General features: G+C 44.2%; 1 protein-coding gene across 3 annotated transcripts in view; it reads right to left on the reverse strand.

Moving 5' to 3' along the window:
* CAMKK1 (calcium/calmodulin dependent protein kinase kinase 1) overlaps window positions 1–20327 on the reverse strand; it is a 336761-nt gene extending 316434 nt beyond the window's left edge. For all 3 annotated transcript variants that reach the window (XR_003858154.1, XM_029612030.1, XM_029612029.1), the window contains exon 1: window positions 20152–20327. The gene's annotated coding sequence lies outside the window, so the exon portion shown is untranslated. The remainder of the gene's footprint in view (window positions 1–20151) is intronic.
* Between the last annotated feature and the right edge of the window lie 3130 nt (window positions 20328–23457).

The raw sequence follows: 23457 nt of genomic DNA on the forward strand, positions 1-23457 counted from the left end.
AGTAGGAGGCCCCAAAATTAAAAAAAATTTTTTTTAAATCGTCCGGCGGCCCGCAGGTCGGAAGACGGACACTCAATTTAGCCGGCATCCATTTTCCGAACCCGTGGCTGTCAACAGGCTCAAGAACAGACGCCGGCAAAATTGAGCGTCTGCTGTCAAACCTGCTGACAGCTGCCGCTCCTGTCAAAAAAGGAGGCGCTAGGGATGCGCTAGTGTCCCTAGCGCCTCTTTTTACCATGGGCCCTCATTTAAATACTGGATTGCACGCCCAGAAGAGTGGCCTGGGTGCGTGTTGGGCGAGCAAATGCTCGCCTCGGAGCGCCGGCTCTCCCACCGATTTTACTGTATCGGCCTGATAGGAATAAGGGATCTATGCAGTCTTGGAAACTCATATGCAATATTAATTCAATAAGGAGGCATCCAGACCTGCAAAAAGATCCAGTTCTTTTCCCCACTAGAATGAAGTAAACAAAAATACATGAAACTGAGCATTTGGGAAAGGGGTAACTGTCTCTTTGTGCAAATGCATTCCCTGAAAAATCAAGGTGGTAAGTTTTAATTCTTCTAGACGTGGCACCCCAGTTCACAGCATGTTTACTAGCCTTTTCAATACTGTATTAGGCAGGATTTTCAGGTGGGAATACAAAGTAAAATATGATGGGAACCAAATTACTCCGGGAGGGGGCGGGGGGGAATTCTGCAAAATTCTGCATACTTTATTAGTTAAAACACCACCACACTTCAGTCTTTAAGTAATGAATTTAAAATGTACCAGAAGAGTTATTACTAAACATGTAGAATTCCCCTAGAAGTACACTGATTAAGAGAGAGTAACCCTTCCATCTCTCTCCCTACTCCCCTGGCCAGACCTGTTTCACTCTGCCCTCTTAGGCCCCAATTCATCCGCTCTCCACTTCTCAACTCCTTCCACTATTTCTCCCCCCAGCCCTCCACGCCCAGTTTGACCCCTCCCTCATAGGCTTCCACTATCCCTCTCCTCACACAGGCTCCCTCTGCAATGGAGGAGACACACACAACCCTTTCATACAGGCTTCCTCTCCCCTGCACACACAAACACCCCCATCACCCAGTCTCCCCTCTCCTCCATACATTTCCCCCCCCCCCCCACAGGGTGCCTTCTGTTACACACACATTACCTCTCTCTCTCACTTACATACAGGATCCAAATCTCTCCCTCATTTACACTTCCTCATATGGGCTTCCTCTCACACAGGCTCAGGAGCTCTTTTGCTGGGTCTGATCGTCGCCGCTCCGCTTATGGCCAGCTGCTACTCCAGGCCTGATCTTTGCCACAGCAGGATGGGCTCCATTCCCAGTCAGATGATCCTTGGGCCAGATCTTCACTGCAAGCGGGACAGGCGCCACTCATGGCCCACAGGGCCCCTTCTCAGTAATTCTGTGCTAACAGTAGTGCAGAATCCCCCCAGGAGTACCAAATGCATGCCTCTGTTTGCCCTTATCCTGCTTCGTAAGATTTTGAAATCCATAGGGCAGGCTTAAAGTTAATTTTAGCCATCGAGCAGAAAACAACTGTTTGGGAATTTTAACAAAGCACACAGAATAAACTCTCTCTTTTCGAGCAGGAGAACATTTTTGCTCACGTTCTTCAGGTGGCAGGAACATTCTCCGGACTTGGGTTCTTTTTCGTGTCTTCGATAACAGCTGGAAATCTATTTGTCAAATGATCCAATTATATAGAACTTTTTGTCTGGGGAATATGATTTTTGTGAAGCATCCACAGGAGGTTCCAGCATAAAAAAAAATCACTTTCTCCTGAATTGTATTGTCTGCGATGCATTTATTCATTTTATGCTAAAATGATCTCCTGCCTTTTTCATTGTTTGTGCAAGGCAAGCTACAATATAGAGAATTGTCATAAATCCAAATGTTTACACTTGATTACTCACTTACCCTTTCCAAAGAAGACTACATTAAAACAATTTACGGAACAAAAAAAGTAGTGACCAAACATTTTCACACAGAAAATAGAAAGCAATGATTTAACAATCAAATATAAACACTATAAAGTGGAAAAGCAAAACACTGTTTCATCGTCATAAAATATTTACAGAGTTGGCAACGCAACAGATGCTCAGAACCTTCCAGCAGTAGACCAATGTAGTTGCTTACATCATGAATGATAGGAAAGACTCAGAACTAAAGGAAACTGGCCTTATAAGATCATGTTTGTGTCTCCCTCTAGTAAATTTCAGCCATTCATTCAATTTATATAGACAGACTGACCACAGTGATCTCTGGACCAGACTTTTCATGTGCTCCCTACACTTAAAATTGTGATCTGATTTATTTACTTAGGCCAATTCAGTTCAATTGTAATCTAACATAATAGGGGTGTGCATTCGTTTGCAACGAATTGGCAATCCGCAAAGTATAGGGCCATATTCGTTGTATTCGTGGGGAAGCGAAATGTATTGCAATTCCCCACGAATACAAAAAATCTTCACCGAATTAGTCGGCCGTCTAAAGGAGCAAATTTAAACAAAACACCCACCCTCCTGACCCCCCCCCCCCCCCCCAAGACTTGCTAAAAGTCCCTGGTGGTCCAGTGGGGATCCGGGAGCGATCTCCTGCACTCGGGCCATCGGCTGCCAGTATTCAAAATGGCGCCGATAGCCTTTGCCCTTACTATGTCACAGGGACTACCGGTGCCATTGGTCGGCCCCTGTCACATGGTAGGAGCAATGGACGGCCATCCGACCGGTAGCCCCTGTGACATAGTAAGGGCAAAGGCTATCAGCGCCATTTTGAATACTGGCAGCTGATGGCATGAGTGCAGTAGATGGCTCCTGGACCCCCGCTGGACCACCAGGGAGTTTTGGCAAGTCTTGGGGAGGGTCAGGAGGGTGGGGGTTGTAGTTAATTAAATTTTAGCCGGGAAACAAATAAGAATGGAACGCATGAATGGATTGGGGTCCCCCCCTTGCCAAATGCAATGGATCTGCCCCCCCCACCCCCACGAATACCGAATGTAACATATGCAGTCCCTCTGCACATCCCTAACACATAATAATGGAAGCAGAAAAAAGCACTGAAAAGGGTCCATCCAGTCAGCCCAGCAAGCTTCATATGGTAGTATCTGCTGTGACATGCAGGTTACCCCCATGTTTCTCTTAAGGGTAGCAACTGTTGCTCTGCGCAGTTATACCCAAGCCTTACAACAACCCATAAGTTTATTGCTAGCAACATTTTTACTGGGTGATGAGGCTTCTTGAAAATTCAGACACTGTTGCTCGACATGCTTTGCTTATGGACTTGAACTTAGCCATAGAAATAGTCCTGGTGTTTTCCCCCCCCATGTCTGCATATCTGTATCCCAGACCATAAAAGTCAGGGCCTGTTCTGGTTGTTGTCTGAATCCAATTCCTCTTCCATCCACCTTTCCCCTGCCCTCACAGTACAGAGCTATGTTGCAGCTGCATTAAAAGCATCAAGGCTTATTGGTTAAGGGTAGTAACCACCATGCCAGCAAGTTACCCCCCCCCCCCCCCCCCCAACCCACCCACCATCAATGAACCCTTTCCTTCATTTCCATCCTCTAGCATTTAGGGATCCATGCTCCTTTGAATTCTTTGGCTGTTTTCATCTTCACCACCTCCCCCAGAAGGGCATTCCAAGCATTCACCATCGTCTCTGTGAAGAAATATTTCCCAATGTTGGTTCTCAGTTGACCCCCCCCGGAGTTTCTTTTAAATATGACTCCTAGTTCTATTGATTTCTTTCCAATGGAAAAGGTTTGAAGTTCAAATACCTGAAAGGTTTTAATGATGCATGAAGGTCTGTATCGTATCTCCCCTGTACCGCCTCTCTTCCAGCATATAACTATTTAGATCCCTCAACCTCTCATAAGTCTTCTGATAGTGACCATATACCATTTTGGTCACCCTTCTCTGGACCTCCTCCATCTTGTCTCTATCCTTTTTGATATATGGTCTCCAGAACTGAACACAGTACTCCAGGTGAGGCCTTACCAAGGACCTGTACAAGGCCATCATCACCTGTTTCTTACTGGTTATTCTTCTCTCCATGCAGCCCAGCATTCTTCTGGCTTTAGCCATCACCTTGTACATCTTCAGATCCCCAGATACCTCTCTTGGTCCACGCACAGTCTTTCATCCATTCTATACGGCTCTTTTGGATTACCACATCCCAGATGCATGAGTGCGCTCTTCTTGGCATTGAATTTCAGCTGTCAAGTCTTTGACTACTGTTCAAGCTCTTGTAAATCACCTTTCATTCTCTTTACTCCTTCGAGCATGTCCACTCTGTTGCAGATCTTAGTATCCGCAAATAAACAAAAAAAAATAAAACCCCCAGAAACACTATCTTCAATCCATTCACAATGTTGCTGATAAAGATATTGACCAGAACCAGTCCCAATATTGATCCCTGTGGCACTTCACTTAAATGGTTCTCTTTAGGAGTAGGTTCCATTTACCATTACATGTGAAACGTGTGCCTGAGTTTTAAACCAACATGGAGACTATGGCTCACCCAGAATCTTTTGCTGCCTTGGCCTGCTTGCAGTTCTGACCATGGGAACCTTAAATGCCCTATTGACCCTAATTTGGAGAAATTACAGGAGACATCTGGACTGCAGCAGGAGATGTCAAAAACTTATGATGGAAGATCATGATGTCATGGAAAAGCAGAAGGAAAAGGTTAGAATCTCAGTCTGTTTCCACTAATTGGTACCAGCGAAACCAGAGACTGGAAACCTCCCTGAGAATGAAAACCTGACACGACAAAGGACTAACAGAAGATTGACGTGAACATCAGGCAAGTGGGCCTCAACTTGGGAGGGGGATCAGAGTAACTCGGGTTTAATTTATCTTGTTTTGACACAAGAAACTTAATACGTGGTACTCTCATGGATCCCTATTAGGGATTTAGTATGTTTTACCTATATAAAAAAAAAAGCACTTACTGACATACAGGGAGACACAGAGTAGTGCTTCTCTACAGAGTGAACTGCGACTCTGTTCATCCCAAAAGGTACCTGCATTGCTTATTGATATGCAATAATAAATCTAAATTTGTTTCTACTAAATTTGGTATGGTACCTTTGTGTTCATGAGGCAGTGCCTTTAAGCTGATTTAGCACTTAACACACGCTATCAGTCACCCACAGTTTGTAATCCATGCCACCATGCTGGCAATCATTCCCAAGCTTCTCATTTTATTCACAAGTCTCCTATGAAGAACTGTACCAAAAACTTTGCTGAAATCCAAGTAGATCACAGATTGCTCTTCCTCAAATTGAATTCTCTAGACACCCAAAAAAAAAGACAACAAGATTTATCAGACAGGACCTTGCCCTGGTGAATCCATGCTGCCTTGGGTCCAGCAACCCACCTGATTGCAAATAGTTCACTATCCTTTCCTTCAGCAGCAACTCCATTAATTTTCCCCATTATAGAGGTGAGGCTAGCCAGCCCGTAGTTTCCAGCTTCCTCTCGGCTACCACTCTTGTGAAGTGCAACCACAACCGCTCTTCTCCAATTCCATGGCACTACTCCTGTTGCCACGGATCCATTGGACAAGTCCTTCAGCAGACCCATCAACATCTCAGAGCTCCTTCAGTATCCTGGGATATCTCTCATCCAGTCCCATGGCCTTGTCCACTTTGCCTAGCTATTCCCATACATTCTGCTCTGTAAATGGGAGTTGTGTCTACTCCATCCCCCATCTACGGTCTTGTCAACCAGCAACGGTCCTTCTCCAGGGTTCTTTAGGAGCACCAAACTGAAGTATTTGTTTAATATTTCCACCATTTCTTCATCTCTCTCTACACATTGTCACCTTTCAACTCCTCTACCCCATTTCTGGCTTCCTTTCTTTCTCCTATATACCTGAAAAAAAATGTTTTGTCACCTTGCTTTACCCCCTTTGGTAATCTTTTCTTCTGCTTGATTTTTTGCTTTCCTTATTTCTCTATTGTTTTCTTTAGCTTTAACAAATATTCTTCTATGTTCAATTTTTTTGGAATTGTTTATACTTCTTGAAAGCTGTTCTTTTTTCAGTCATCTCCTTTGAGTACCAGATCAGTTTCTTTTTCCTCTTACTTTTGTTTACTTTTCTAACAGATCTGTTGCCTTTGCAATAGCTCATTTTAAATATGGCCCACTGTTCCACCTCACTCATTTTCCCTCAGTCTTCCAGTTCTTCCTCCAGCTATGTCCCCATATTGACAAAACTCCTTATTTGTGAAATTCAACACTCAGGTCTTTGTGCAACTTCTATATATGCCTATTCATGGTATCAAAACTATACTGTCTGATGACCACCTACTCAAACACAGATATTATCACCATTAGTGAGTACTAGGTCGAATATCACACCTTCCTTCATGGGCTCCATTACCATTTGTTTGAGCAGAGCCCCTTGAAAAGCATCCACTATCTCTCTACTTCTTGTAGAGTCCACAGAAGAGATTCTCCAATCCACATCTAGCAGATTAAGATCTTCAATGAGCAACACCTCTCCCTTCTTTCCCACCTTTTGGATGTCTTCAACCAGATCTCTGTCCAGTTTTTCTGTTTGAGTTGAAGCCTGTAGACTACACCAATGTACAAGGAAGCACTTAAGGACAGCCCATAATGCTTTCTCCCTACCCACATTCCTTACATTTCAGTTGCTTGGATACTGGGTTTTTTTTTACAAAAATCTACTCTTCGCCCTTTTCTGTCCTTCATTATCAAGTTATAGCCAAGAATGGCCATATCCCAAATCATGAGACTCCGTGAACCAGTCTCTGTAACAATGATGTCCAAGTCATATCACTAACACGATACAGAGAAGTCGCACGAAGACCAGGGTTTTGTGTTTCAAAAACACAGACTTGGTTGAAATGGGGAAGTACCTGGAGGAAGAACTAGAAGGATGGGAGAAAACAAGAGATGTGGAACAACAGTGGGCCAAACTAAAAAGGTGCAATTACTGAAACGACTAGTATGTTAGAAAAGTAAAGAAAAGTAAGAAGAAAATGAAACCTATCTGGTTCACCAAGGAGGTGGCTGATAAAACAAGTTAAAAGAACAGCGTTTAAGAAATATTAAAGATCCCAAAGGGAGGATCACAAGGAAGAATATATCTGATAAAACAGAGGGAGACGAAGAAAGTAATCAAGAAAGTGAAAAATCAAGCACAAGAAAGGATTGCCAAAGAGGTAAAAGCGAGGTGACAAAACATTTTTCAGATACATCAGTGAAAAGAGAAAAAGTCCAAAGTGGTATAGTGAAATTGAAAGGTGAAAAGGATCAATGGGTGGAGACAGATGAAGAAATGGCAGAAATATTAAATGAATACTTCAGTTCGTTGTTCACTAAAGACGACCCCGGAGAAGGACTGACACTAGTTAAGAAGAAACTGGAGGGGAGTGGAATGGATGAAGCTCCATTTACGGAAGAGAGTGTATGCGAAGAACTAGGAAAACTGAAAGTGGACAAAGCCATGGGGCCTGATGAGGTTCATCCCAGGATACTGAAAGAGCTCAGAGATGTGCTGGCGGCTCCACTGAATGACCTGTTCAATAGATCCCTGGAAACGGGAGTGGTGCCGAGTGATCCCTCTTCACAAGAGTGGGAGCAGAGAGGAGGCTGGAAACTACAGGCCAGTTAGCCTCACCTGGGAAAAGTATTGGAGTCGCTACTGAAGGAAAGAATAGTGAACTATCTACAAGCAGCATGGTTTCACTAAGGGAAGGTCCTGTCAGACGAATCTGATTGAATTTTTTGATTGGGTGACTAAGGAATTGGATTGAGGAAGAGCATTCTGTCATCTACTTGGATTTTAGCAAAGCTTTTGATACGGTCCCGCACAGGAGGGTAGTGAATAAAATGAGAAGCTTGGGAGTGAGTGCCAAGGTTGGTGGCCTGGATAGCAAACTGGTTGAAGGACAGAAGACAATGTGTGATGGTAAATGGAACTTACTCGGAAGAGAGAGCAGTGATGAGCGGAGTGCCGCAAGGGTCGGTGTTGGGACCGGTCCTGTTCAATATCTTCGTGAGCGACATCGTGGAAGGGATAGAAGGTAAGGTTTGTCTATTTGCGGATGATACTAAGACCTGCAACAGAGTGGACACACTGGAAGGAGTGGAGAGAATGAGAGGGGATTTAAGGAAGCTAGAAGACTGGTCAAAGATACGGCAGCTGAGATTCAATGCCAAGAAGTGCAGAGTCATGCATATGGGGTGTGGAAATCCAAAAGAAATGTATTCGATGGGGGGTGAAGGGCTGATGTGCACGGAGCAGGAGAGAGACCTTGGGGGCGACAGTGACTAACGATCTGAGTCAGCGAAACAATGTGACAAGTCGATAGCTAAAGCCAGAAGAATGCTGGGCTGCATAGAGGAATATAGAGTAAGAAAAGGGAAGTGATTATCCCCTTTATACAGGTCCTTGGTGAGGCCTCACCTGGAGTACTGTGCTCAGTTCTGGAGACCGTATCTCCGAAGGGACAGAGACAGGATGGAGGTGGTCCAGAGAAGGGCGACCAAGAAGGTGGATGGTCTTCATCGAATTACTTATGAGGAGAGATTGAAGAATCTAAATATGTATACCCTGGAGGAAAGGAGGAGCAGGGGTGATATGATACAGACCTTCAGATACTTGAAAGGTTTTAATGATCCAGAGTCAAAACGACAAACCTTTTCCATTACAAAAAAAACCCAGCAGAACCAGAGGTCACGATTTAAAACTCCAGGAAGGAAGACTCAGAACCAATGTCAGGAAGTATTTCACCATGAAGAGGTTGGTGGATGCCTGTAATGCCCTTCCGGAGGAAGTGGTGAAGACAAAAACTGTGATGTATTTCAAAGGGGCATTGGATAAACACTGTGGATCCATAAAGTCTCGAGGATGTGAATGAAGAGAAGAGGCATGGGGGTGGCTTGCGGGAATGACGGCTACTTCCTGGTGATTAATACCCTTATTCAATAAACATACACACGATTAATGCGACACCAACATTGCTCTAAGCTTCAACAGCAAGAGGAAATGTGGGACAAAGGATTTGTATTCACAAATGAGCATGGGAGTAGCTTGCTTGTTGTGGCAGTTACTACCCCTACCATTTATTTTTATTTATTTATTTTAATAATTTAGATTTATATTCCGCTTTTCACACTTTTTTCAGCACTTCAAAGTGGATTACATTCAGGTACTGTAGGTATTTTTCTATCCCCAGAGGGCTTACAATCTAAGTTTGTACTTAAGGCAATGGAGGGTAAAGTGACTTGCCCAAAGTCACAAGGAGTGACAGTGGGACTTGAACCCTGGTCTCCTGGTTCCTAGACAGCGCAGCTCACTGCTTCAATGGCAGGTGAATGAAGATAAGAGGATTTACATTCAGACAACTACCAACAAGGATTGATTTGCATAGTCTGGGTAAACAAATAAGCGTGGGAGTAGCGGTTACTACCCCTAACCAATTAGGCTTGATACTTCACTTTTATGCAACTCCAGCACTGCTCTCTATATCAATGGCATGGGTGGAAGGAAAATTAGAACCAAGAAGTTACCAATAAGGGCCCTGACCTCAGCAGTCAGAGTAATAGATAAGTATGTGAAAAATAACTGTGAAAGCTTGCTGGGCAGACTGGATGGGCCATATAGTCTTCTTCTGCCGTCACTTCTATGTGATGTCAAACACATTGTGATGTCATTGAGCATTTTGAAGTTTACATTGGGTTGTAGTCCAATCCACACAAATATCCATGGGGACCAGGAAACATTAAAATCAAAGATGTGTGTGAACAAGCATCATATTCCAGTTCGAGCTAAAGAGCCATAAGACAGTTTTTGCTACGGACAACATGAAACAGCAGCATGCCACATCATAGAGGACATATTTAATGCTAAAGACAGACAAGAAATATAAAAACCTAAAAGAATCAAGGGAAACAAGTCCCAGGGGTCTGCACAAAACCAAGAGGTCGTTTATTCTCTCATATAACAGAAGGACTAGGGAGGTGCTCTATGAAGTCAGCAAGTAGAACATTTAAAACAAATCGGAGAAAATTCTCTCACTCACACAATTAAGCTCTGGAATTCATTGTCAGAGAATATGGTTAAGGCAGTTAGCTTAGCTGGGTTTAAAAAAAGATTTGGATAAGTTCCTGGAGAAGTCCATAAACTACTATTAGTCAAGTTGACTTATGGAATAGCCACTGCTTATTACTGGCATTATTTATTAAAAAGGTTTTATATACTTCCTGTAATAAAAACAAAAACAAACAAAAAAAAATACATGCTACTTGCCAGGTTTCTGTATCCTGGATTGACCACTGTTGTAAACAGGATATTGGGCTTGATGGACCCTTTTATGATCCAGTACAGCAACTTATGTTCTTATGACCCCCTAATGCCAGCTATATAAAAGTCCTGGCTACTGGAAGTTGCCAAAAGGACAGGTTAAGCATTAATGCATTAGTGGTAATTTGGATCTTTGACTTGCAATCTCCATGGTCCCAGCACACACAGTAGTAGATGGAACCCTATTCAAGTGCATCACCATCCTGAAATTTGAATTTTAATCAGAAACTACAGAAAGGAATAGCAATAATAATATTTAAAAAACAAACTTCTAAAGTACTTATGTATGAAGAATTACTATTATTGCCCAATTATGCAGAAATAAGATGAAACAAGTCATAGGCAAAATCTATTCACTGAACTCAATGCATCTGTGACTAGCTAAGCTAGACCCTTCTTTCTCCATATTCAAGTGGACTAACATGGCAACCAAAATACTATTAACCAATTACATCTGGAACTCATTAGTATAAAACCAATCACACATGAAGTGGCTAGTGTGACTTTGCATAGAACCAACATGGAGTAAGGAAAGCAAAGTCCTCTTTTCAAAAGTGAAGAAAGGTGTCTTAATTATATGTATTTAATGATTTTTATATACCGGCATTCGTGTAAAAAACATATGTCTGTTTACATCATACAGCAAATGTTAATTAACACATTTGCATTTAAAATAGGGAACATAAAATAAAGACAATAAAATCTAACATCTCTATTTCATTTAAAAGCTAAAATGAAAAACTATATTTCAAAATACACCCTGAAACTATAAAAACTGCACCAATAAAAGTTGTAACAATAAGAAAATAAATACAATCAGAACAATCACTCAGGTCATCTTTCAAAACAGAATGGTTTCCAATCAGATAACAAAAAACAAAAACAGGATTTACTATTTTGTATTTCATGGTAAGTTTAAAATTTAAAAAAAAAAAAAAAGTTTCTTCTCTCTCCTAGCGATGGGCTTCTTCCCTACCCTGATGGCAGGTTATAAGAAAGCAGGCAATACAGTTGTTAACGTGAGATTACTAGCAGTAGTGTTCCCTTGGAAGACTCCCTGGGGCAGGTAAAGTAATTATAAAACAAGGCATCATTCCTAGAATACGTTAGCAAAGAGCACCTGGGAATGTTTATTTACCAGGTATTCTAACAAAGAACTGAAAATAAGGAAAGGACGTCCACGAGGGATTTTGTTAACACTCTTCAAGACAGCACTTGATTAGAATTTTTTTTACTTTAACAGCATGAGCCTGATCATATGGGCATAGAAAGCAGTAAGATAAGTCACTCTACTCTACTAAAGAACTGAGCTCAAAATATTACTGGAATATAAATGCTGTTCAACACACAGACAAGAGCCACAGTCAGAAAGAATTTCTAGCTCACATCCGCGTAAAGTTTATCGAGCATCATTAATGCACATCCTTCATTTGAATACTGAAGACTACCTTAGCAATGTGTAAGCGTGAACCTGTAGTGCAGGAGAGAAGCCAAGCATGACAACACAGAAAACACGCTCCGTGTTAAATACATCCCCCTCCACACACAGAGACTGAAGAACATTTCTAAAAAACAGATCCTGAAGCAAGTTATCACAAGTCACAAGCAATTCCAAAAAGCCTTTCCATCTGTTAATGTTTCAACAGGTATGCAAATGAGTTTACACTCTAACAATTATTTCACAGCCTGTGAATGGGGATTTCTCAAAAAAAAAAAAAAAAAAAGTTTTAACAGTGCACGGCAGGCTCAGGGAACTACAATTTCCAGGCAAGCATACACTTCAGGCCACAGACTAAAAAGCAGCCCACCTCAACATGTGGAAGAGAGCCCAAGAAAGTCAAGGGTGGTGGAAAAAATGTAAGTCTACATTATGCAAATAATGCACAGCATTATAAAATTAGATCTACTGGAGCTCATACAAAATCTATGCAATTATTCAGACCAAAATGGCATTCTAAATCTTAGAGAACACACCAACCCCCCCCAAAAAAACTTTACTCCTCAGCTTTTGAAACAGACCAGATATGTTTCCCGTACCAAATTTCTGATGGGGGGGGGGGGGGGGGAAGGAGAGAGAGAGAGAAATCCCTACAGTACCTGAATGCGATCTGCTTTAAAAATGTCTCCAAAAAAAGTAAGAACACCAAAATTATATACTACCACTTTTATACAGCAGTACCTACCAAGGTAACAAAGAACCATCAGAGTGCCAAATTCACTGTCAATATCGGGATATTTCCTCCGTTACCCACCAATTCATTCCGCTGCTGCATAAAGCCTAGGTGTCACCAATAGCTACACATACAGCCTAAAGCAGGGGTCAGGAACCTTTTTGGCTGAGAGAGCCATAAACGCCACATTTTAAAATGTAATTCCATGAGAGCCATACAATATGTTTAAAACTAAATACAAGTAAATGTGTGCATTTTATGTAAGATCACACTTTTAAAGTACAATAAGTCTCTGAAAATATTACACCAGGCCTTAAGACACCAATACATCTCATATTAGGAAAACAGACCAAGACAGGCTGCTATAGAGTCCTACACAGAAACTACACGCCAGCAGAAAACCTCACCTGAATCACGTGCTGTCCCTCACCTAACATAGAATAAAGAGACCAAAACGCATAACAAGAAGCATGCAGAAAAAACTGAATTGGAAACTGCAACAAGCCAGAGTCTCTGTATGCAGTGTAACAAAGGAAAAAAGAAACATCACCCATCCTTATAAAACAAATCAAGAAATATAAAATCATCAGCAGTAAACTGTACTAACAAAAAGAACATATTTTGAAACAGCTGATGAGTGGAATATCCAATAATTAAAAACTCATATAAAACATTTCCAGATACCAACAAAATATTTCAAAATAGCAGACACAAAGACCCAGTAATGAAAAATAAGGATACAAAATTTTTTTTGCTCTGCATACCTGGGAACGTTTGATATCCAGGTGTCCTGAGATTGTTCTGAATTAGCAGGAGGTGGCGTGGTTTGCTTGGAACTTTCTCCTCTCTGTCACATACCAGTGCTCTCTCTCACACTGGCTCTCAATGACACACCTATACACACATGCTCTCAATACTCACATATACACATGTTTTTTCTCTCTCACTTATATAGGCTCTTAATTACACATTTACACACATGCTGTCTATCTTTTCACGCTTACACACACACAGGCTTTCAATCACATAAATACATGCTGTCTTTCTCTCACACACAGACTCTCATTCACATGCTTACAAACATGTCCTCTCTCTCATTTACACACAGGCTCTCAATCACATGAATGAGCGAGCAAACACACATGCTTGCTCGCTCATTCACTCTCTCCCCCTCCCACCCCAGGAACTCGCGGCAGCAGCAGCCTCCTCCCAACGCTAACCTCCTTCATTTTTAGCCCTCGCGGAGGCGGAGTCCCATCGGCCGCAGTTGAAGCTCTTCATTTTCCTCCGAGCCGCGCTGCAGTCTTCTTTTCTTCGGGCCGATGCCGAGCGCACTAGCGTGGCCTCTTCTTGCCGCGCACGCACCCGATACTCTCCACTTCCTCTTCCGGGCCGCGGGGGGGGGGGGGGTTCGGGAAGAAGAGAGCACGCCGGTGTCGCTGACTCCAGCTGTCCTGCTGCGTTCCGCCAGGGCTGACAGCATTTTAAGCCCGGGCGGAGGAGGACCGGGGAGCAGCTGGGTCAGCGGGAAAGTGTGGCGACACTTGTCTGCGAGCCAGATGCAGCCCTCAAAAGAGCCATATCTGGCTCGCGAGCCATGGGTTCCAGACCCCTGGCCTAAAGGTTGCCCATGTGGTTATTCCCAAAGCGCTAGATTTTAAAAGCACTGCGCCGCGCGCCTATTTTGCATAGGCTGCCGGCGCGTGCGTCCCGGGGCAGGCGGTCCAGAGTCCCCCGGCACTGCGGCCTGCTTCAAACAGGTGTAACTTGCACAACAAGAGGTGGGGGGGGGGGGGGGGGGAACGCAGAAGGAAAGTTCCCTTCGAGGCCACTCTGATTTCGGAGCAGCCTCAGAGGGAATGGAGGCAGGCTGCGCAGCTCGGCGCGCACAGACTGCCGATTTTGAGCAGCCCTGTGCGCGCCGACCCCGGATTTTATAAGATAGGCGCGGCTACGCACGTATCTTATAAAAATCTGGCGTGCTTATTTAAGATCTACCTCAAATTGTTAGGAAGTCTGTAAATCCACCACTAAACACCATGATAGCGACAGAAGACAACATGACCACTAGTTCTCCTCCCCACTCTGCCCAGCAAGTGTGCTCCGTGTAACTTCCAGAATCCAGGCTGGATCACTGCTTTAAATTCCTTCACCAACAGATAGCTCACCTGATTCCTTGTCACAGCTAATCTCTCTCTTGGGCTGTGACCTCTTTCGGGAACAGATTGCTATCTGCCCAAAGTAAAGAGGCAATCTTTGGTCTTTCAGATGTAGACTGAAGGCCTGGAAGTCCAGATCATAAGCAAGTGGTTCTTGGGCCTTAAACTGGGTCAAATCATCACAGTGTGGCAGCTGAGCTCTTTGACGAGTCCACTAACGGAGGCATGTTTGTCAGCAGTAAGGATTTTGTTAGACAGCATTTTTTGTAGGAGGTAGAAAATGTTAGGAAGGAGTAGGAGCAGGGCAACCAAAATGATAAAGGGGATGGAACAGCTCCCCTATGAGGAAAGGCTAAAGAGGTTAGGACTGTTCAGCTTAGAGAAGAGACGGCTGAGGGGGGGATACGAGAGGTCTCTAGAACGGGTAAATGTGAATCTGTTATTTACACTTTCGGATAATAGAAGGACTAGGGGGCATGCAATGAAGTTAGCAAGTAGCACATTTAAAACTAATCAGAGAACATTTTTTTTTACTCTATGCACAATTATGCAACTTGCCCACGCCGAGCCAAGCAGCCTGCCTCCGTTCCCTCCGAGGCCGCTCTGAAATCGGAGCGGCCTCGGAGGGAACTTTCCTTCCACCCCCCACCCCCACCTAGAACCCCTCCCCCTTACCTTTTGTTGAAGAAGTTACGCGTGCTGGCCAACGGCTGGCCCACTGTGCCTGGAGGCTCATGCCCCGCCCCTTTTTGCAAGCCCCAGGACATACGCGCGTCCAGGGGCTTGCGCGCACCACCGAGCCTATTCAGGATAGGCTCGGTGTGCGCAGGGGCAGTTTTTCGGGGGTTACGAGCATATCTTACGCATGTAACCCTTTGAAAATTTGCCCCTAAGTCAACTTGATTAATAGCAGTTAATGGATTTCATCTCCAAGAACTTACCCAAACCTTTTTTTAAACCCAGCTACACTAACTGCACTAACCACATCCTCCGGCAACAAATTCCAGAACTTAATTATGCATAGAGTGGAAAAAAATGTTCTCTGATTAGTTTTAAATGTGCTACTTGCTAACTTCATTGCATGCCCCCCTAGTCCTTCTATTATCCGAAAGCGTAAACAACAGATTCACATTTACCTGTTCTAGAGACCTCTCATATCCCCCCTCAGCAGTCTCTTCTTAAGCTGAACAGCCCTAACCTCTTTAGCCTTTCCTTATAGGGGAGCTGTTCCATCCCCTTTATCATTTTGGTTGCCCTGCTCCTACTCCTTCCTAACATTTTCTACCTCCTACAAAAAATGCTATCTAACAAAATCCTTACATGTTATAAAATCGGGCGTAGATTTGTTCGCGCCGGGTTGTGCAAACAAATCTGCGCCCGCGCACAGGTTTTAAAATCTGCTCCTTAGGGAATAGCCACTGCTATTACTAGCATCAGTCGCATGGGATCTACATAGTGTTTGGGTAATTGCCAGGTTCTTGTAGCCTGGATTAGCCACTGTTGGAAACAGGATGCTGGGCTTGATGGACCCTTGGTCTGACCCAGTATGGTACCTTTTTTTTTTTTTTTTAAAGGGTAGGAGTATTTTATTAATAATTTTGTACCTCCTCCTGGGTGATTTTTGTAAGGGGATGGGTAAAAAAAATTAAAGAAAAAAAAATCTTTTCATAATTAAACTAATCCACTGTGATATAGCTCTCTATTTGTGACGAGGGTTCTGCTTCTATTTTAGCCTCCATGGCATATTATACCACCACCATTATACACTTTTTGCCACTTACAAGAAAGGAACAAAAATGTAGGGGAGGAATAAAAAGAACATGGAAATAGTGTTATCTATTTCGCGAAGGAGAACAAACCAGCTCGGTTCAGTGCAAGAGTTCCCAGCACAAAACCCTTGTGCAGTTCTCTCTGCATGCCAATCTGTTAAAGTGTAAATTTCAAGGGCACATGAAGCACTGATGTGAGGAACAATTAGGATTTCAGAGCTAACTTGTGTAATGGTTCATCTAGTATCTTGTTCGTGGTGCTGATTAAGGTGCTAGCGGATTCTCTGCGGAAAAGATCTGGAAAATCCTGGAAGCTCTTGGGATTGCTGCATCCTGGAGCATCTCTTTGGAGACCTCATGCCCCTACGTGGCCTCTGCACCATGGCTTCCTGCTCAGAGAAAAGAAGAGCCCATGGACTAGAACACTGCAAGGCCCGCCTGACCATGTCAAAAATTCTTCAGGCAGGCCACATGCTACTCCCACACATGCGTTGTTTTCTGAGCAAGAAATCAAACCCCTATTGTGGGAGTCTTTTGAGGGCCTATACAAAACAGCCTTCTCTGTTCTAGGCTATGGGAATATAATCATCTTGAACAGCCGTGGAGGAGAGATAGCGAACCAAAAGGCTTCCAATGTACTGAAGAGAAGGAACAATGTCACTCAACACTAGTGACTCCCTAGTCAAATGGAATATGAAACTTTTTATCATTATAACACCAGAGCCACAAAGTTCAGCTAAAATCTGGAAGCTTATTATAAAATAGAACCAATCTACCTGCACATTTTTCATAGCTATTACCAAAATAATTTGCATGGCTATCCACAATAAAAACCTCACTCTTGAGCAAAACTCCAAATGGTCACAACAGGAATTTTGCAAATGCACCAGTCAGAGACAAAGTTCCCATGCTCATAACACCATATAAAAAAAATGTAACAAGTGATATTTTAAAACAGATGTGGCTTGCAAAATCACAGCCTCCAGTGGAAGAGAAAGTGTTCACTCACAGATGTGGAGTCTACCTAGCACTACAGTCTCCTTTCAGAAATATACAGGAACTAGTTACTGCAGTTAGCTTCATCTTTAACACATCCCCAAGAAAGCATTTGGTTGTTTCAAGATACTAAAAAGTAACAGACTCTGGCTTTCCTTTGCTGGTAACCTAAAGTAAAATACAAACTGACCCGCAGCACGTTACATTGATGCTTTTCCTCCTGCTGCATTTTGGCTGCCGTGTCAGCCTGTACTCCACTTGAGTGATGCTGCGCCAACATTAAAATGCATATGCTGACGAGTGGTAAAATAAACATGCCGTGGAATGTCTGAAACACCAGCAGTCCTAAAATTACATGTGTGATAAAAACGTAAACAAAACAATTCACCTGTAACAAGAGGAGCTACAGGTGTGTTCACATCCACAACCTGCGCAGATAAGTGGATATGAATAAAACACCTGTGCCAGAATTCTCCATGTCCTGATTTGGATAGGATACCAAAACATAAAAATTGAGTATAAACATACACACAAATGGAGTAATCTCATAAGCCTTCTCTGTCTTCAGAAACGAGACTGAAAAAATTAAGCTAAGACTGAAATAATGGGTAACATACAGTTTTGCTCATTTTGGTCAAGTGTTAATCATTGTGAAAATGTAGAAGTGGATAAACTCGCATACCTTTTTAGTAAATGCTGGAAACTTCCATATTTTTGGAGAAAATGTAAGATACAAGCATGAAAGATGAGGAAAATAAGTAATGCCAAACTGGACTAATTCTCTTTATTTCTGGGGTTTTTCTCATCATTATTTAGCACTCCTCTCACTATAGTATAGCCTAGCCGGGACACCAGTGACAGTCTATGGCAGGGGCTCACACATCCCTTCATAGCCTGGTACACATGCACTCCCACATCTGGCCAGTAGGTGTCACTGCTGAGCCTTCCTCTCCTCATCTCCAGCCACCCTCCCCCACCGGCTTCCACAGTGTTCCCATCTTCTGCTAGTTCAGAGTAGAAACTAGGTTCAGAGGGGTGGAGAGTTCTTATGGCAAAGAAATATCACATCATTTGTTGTGCGAGTTTATAATCTCATTGAACCTCATGATGATATAACAATTCTTCAGTTAGTATTCTTGATATCACCACTTTTGATTTTAGGCTATAGTATGCATTGAAGAGGAAGGTTTTATTACAACCCTGGCAAAAAGAAGTAAAATACTCTCTCTCTATATATAATACATAAAGTCTGAAGTACATTAAATAAACTTTGTGTGGGGCAAATATACATTTATGTATACACACACAGATTTATACAGAAGAAATGAAAAAGCAGTGGAGACCTCAGAAAGATTCCCAGTTATGTAGAAATTGCAGAGCAGCACTATGTAATACAAGCGAGTGTCTGCACACTGCTCATGGAAACCTGCAGCTTTGACTGGTCTTCACTCTGTTCTGCGGGACTAGATTTAATCCTTGTAAAAGCACAACACCCACAGTCTGTTTTGAGTCACTAGCATCTTGGGTTATTTGTGTGTAACATATTTCAGACTCTAGGTACTTTCATTCCAATTCAGTCAATAGGTTTCACACAAATGCAAAAATAAAGTCAGTAATTGTTCCAACTGACTGCATACATTAATATATAAAAACATTCTATTGTCTATCAACTTTTTAATAAAAGGACAAAATCACAGACCCAGCATGTAAAAATATCTACAGTATAACAGTAAGGATCTTAAACAGTGACTCTCAATTGACACCAGCTCAAAATCCTTGAGAGGGAGAGAGAAAAAAAAAAAGAGCCCACAAATGCAACACTGGTGTTTCTATATGTTCAACAGCCCACTCCTATGCTTTAAAACACTTCTGAAAACAAGATATTATTCGTTACTCTGCTGCACTAAACCTTACTGCAAAGAAAATGGTTACAGAGCCCCTCCATGGGGAAAAGCCTTTATTCATTTTTCATTTACCCTGAAAAAAAGCAGGCAGATTCCGAATACATAGCACAAACTACAAGATCAAGAAAGCACAAAAAAAAAAAAATTAACTGATGAATGGGGAATGGTTTTATGTTTAGCAAAAAAGCCCCCTCTTTTTAAATTCTCTAATTTTATAGCTCGCCTAAAAAATATTGATTTCTTAACACTATCATCATATGCATTTTTTTTTCTCTAAGGCTAGGGGCCAGATATACAAAGAGGATTTTCTCATTTCGTGTCTATGGGGCATAAAGCCTTTAGTACATCTGGCCCTTCGTGAACGCAAGCAAGGATCATTGCAGACGAATAAAAAGCCCCGAACCTTCAATTCATCCTGGAAAGCGGTCCCTTCCCAAAGTGAAAGAGAACAGCTTTTGGCAGGAGCTGCGACAGGGCTGACAGAGTTGACAGCTGCTGCTGCTGCCCCCCCCCTCCATTCCCACACAAGTTTTCGGAGCAAGCCCACTGCAGCGGGATAAGGAAGTGCTGCTGCAGCCTCCTGCGCGTGCCCCACCTGCAAAGAATTAGCGGACAGCTGCAGGAAGCCGCTTATTCTCGGAAGGGGAAGGGGAGGGGGAGAGCAGGAGTACTTCTCCTGCTTTTAATATATATTCACACACACATATATGTGCAGAGAGAGAGGAGGGGACTCGTCACTTGAATCCCTCCATGTTACCAGGCTGAGAAGAAAGGAAAGCTGTGACAAAAGGTCACTCACCTGAGAGGGAGCCGCCGGCGCCCGCGGCTCCTGCTGCCGCTTTCTGCGTTCCTCTTTCCTTTGCAGAGTGCAATGTGCCCGCTGTTTTGCGGACAGTAAGAGGAGGTGCCCGCCGAGCTCTCCCTATCGCCGGCGCTGTATCACAGGGAGCCGCAGCTCCAGTCTGCCAGCTTTCTCAGGACTGCTCTCATTGGCCGCCCGCGCGCGGCGCTTTGGCCGAGAGGGTGGGGTTCTGAGGAAAGGCGGGGGGAGGAGGGGAAAGCAGGGGGCGGGGTCTCTGCTAATGGAACGGTGTCATTCATTAGTTGGGTCCTGGAGCCCCTCTTTGCCTGCACAGTGGCCTTGTAGGGGCGGGGTTGGAATCTGAATGATTGAATTCATAATTATAAAATCATTTTATTTAATTAAATGTATCACCATCGGATGTTTACAATGTGGTATAATAACACAAAAGAAAAACATTGTAACCTATTAGATAACCTTTATTTAAGTGGAGTAAGATGGCAGGCAAACTACTTTACACTAGATAACAGCTAGCGGCCCACACCCCCAGTCCACCCAATTATTCCCAGCACTCTTAAGGACAGAACCAGCATCTAGCTATGATTGTAGCCTCTTATAAGATATCACTCCTTTCCTTATTCAGGACAGTTTTTTTTGTCACCAGCACACCTCATTTCCCATGTCTAACCCTAAATTTCTTAACATCTAGACAGATGAATCCAGAACCAGTGGGATATGCACCTCTACCAGCAGATGGAGACGGAGCAAAGCTGACATCACAGTATATATATACCCCTGCAGTGACATTAGTTCGCCAGTATTCGTGCTATTTTATAAGCAAGTTTCCTGTACAGATTTGGCAGCTTACTCGCATATCTGGAGTAAGTGATAGTAAACATCTTAAAAGTGAAATACTGACTAGGTGGGGGTAAGAACATAAGAACATGCCATACTGGGTCAGACCAAGGGTCCATCAAGCCCAGCATCCTGTTTCCAACAGTGGCTATTCCAGGCCATAAGAACCTGGCAAGAACCCAAAAACTAAGTCTATTCCATGTTACTGTTGCTAGTAATAGCAGTGGCTATTTTCTAAGTCAACTTAATTAATAGCAGGTAATGGACTTCTCCTCCAAGAACTTATCCAATTCTTTTTTAAACACAGCTACACTAACTGCATGTTACGGTCCTGGGCCGTGCCCCAGGACCTTCACCTACCTCGGGGCTGGCCCAGGCCGCTGCTACTCCTCCCCGGCTGGCAAAGCCCGTCCTGGCCTCTGCCGCTGTTATGGCCGCCGGCCGTGGCAGTCCGCGGCAGTCCACGACCGGGGCCGACTGTCATGGCCGCCGGCCGCGGCGGTCCGCGGCCGGGACCTAGTGCTCACCTGCGGCGTCGGGGCTCCACAGAGGCTCCTGCTGGTGCAGGGAACCTCAGAAGACGATCTCTGCGCGGCCCAGGCCGCTGTGCGGCCGGCTGCAGGCCTCTGACTCAGACCGTGGCTCCGCCCCCTTCTCCTCTTCACTAGGGCCGCACGCGCGCGGCTGAAGACAGCATTTAAAGGGGCCACGACAGAAAGTGTCATGGCTCCCTTCTGCAGCACTTCCTCTGGATTTAGTATTTTAAGGCAAGGCCTGCTCCTCAGACCTTGCCTTAGTATTGAGGTCTGCTTGGTTCCTGTGTTCCTGGTATCCTGATTCTTCGTCCCGCTTCTGCTCTGCCCTCCTCGTTGGATTGCTTCTTTCGGACCCTGACCACTGGACTGGCTTTGGACCGCACTTTGGACTTCGACCCCTGGACTGGCTCTGGACCACGCCTTGGACTTCGACCCCTGGACCGGCTTCGGATCACGCTTTGGACTTCGACTCTTGGACCGGCTTGGGACCGCTCTCTGGATATCGACCCTTGGACTGGCTTTGGACCACACTCTGGTTTCCGACCCTTGGACTGGCTTTGGACCACGCTCTGGTTTCCGACCCTTGGACTGGCTGCGGACCGCTCGTTGGACTAGGAGTCTTGGGCAACTTCTGGAGTTTCTTCAACTTCTCTACAGAGATTACTTACGACCTGCTGGAGGCACCAGCCTTCTGAAGCCCACGACCTGCAGGAGGCGCTTGCATCCAGACCATCTTCTATCCTCAGAGAGTCGCCTAAGTCCCAGCGGCCGTGTCCCTACGGGCTCCTCCTGGGGGGACCACGTGCTTCCAGGGTGAAGTCCGATCTGCATCTGCAACAGGCCTCGCCATCTGACGGTAGAGACCGACGAGGAGTTCGCCCCTTGACGGCAGTACAGACTCTACCTCAGAACAAGGGTCCACGCTCCAGGTACTAACAGCCACGGCGCTCCCTCCTGGAAGGAGACACCGTCGATCCTCGGCACCTGGCCCAATCCTCTAGGCGCGTGCGTGCGCAGGGGGTCAGGACTTAAAGGGGCCAGCACGGGAAGAGTGAGGACGGCCCACAAATGACGTCAGATGCTGCAGCTGGGCCTATGCTTTACCTTGCAACAAGGTTCACTCTCTGTTGAGAGTCTCTAGTTGCTGCTTTCGTCTACTGGCTTCTGACTTCAGCTTTTGACTACTGGCTTCTGACTTTGGCTTCCGTCCACTGGCTTCTGACTTTGGCTTCCGACTACTGGCTTCACACTTCGGCTCGTCCACTGGCATCTGATTCCGGCTTCTGGTTCCTGACTCCGGCTTTCATCCAGGAGGCCTCTCCTAAGTCCAAGTGGCTCCTAAGTGGCCAAGTGGCCTCCTGCAGGTCATGGGTTCCAGACGGCTGGCGCCTCCAGCAGGTCGTAAGTAATCTCTGTAGAGAAGTTGAAGAAACTCCAGAAGTCGCCCAAAACTCCTAGTCCAACGAGCGGTCCGCAGCCAGTCCAAGGGTTGGAAACCAGAGCGTGGTCCAAGGCTCTCGTGCTAAACTTTCAAAAGGGAAACTTTGATAAAATGAGAAAAATTGTTAGAAAAAAACTGAAAGGAGCAGCTACAAAAGTAAAAAATGTCCAAGAGGCGTGGTCATTATTAAAAAATACCATTCTAGAAGCACAGTCCAGATGTATTCCACACATTAAGAAAGGTGGAAAGAAGGCAAAACGATTACCGGCATGGTTAAAAGGGGAGGTGAAAGAAGCTATTTTAGCCAAAAGATCTTCATTCAAAAATTGGAAGAAGGATCCAACAGAAGAAAATAGGATAAAGCATAAACATTGGCAAGTTAAATGAAAGACATTGATAAGACAGGCTAAGAGAGAATTTGAAAAGAAGTTGGCTGTAGAGGCAAAAACTCACAGTAAAAACCTTTTTAAA

The sequence above is a fragment of the Rhinatrema bivittatum genome, chromosome 8 (assembly GCF_901001135.1).
Source record: "Rhinatrema bivittatum chromosome 8, aRhiBiv1.1, whole genome shotgun sequence".
In the NCBI taxonomy this organism is placed as follows: domain Eukaryota; kingdom Metazoa; phylum Chordata; class Amphibia; order Gymnophiona; family Rhinatrematidae; genus Rhinatrema; species Rhinatrema bivittatum.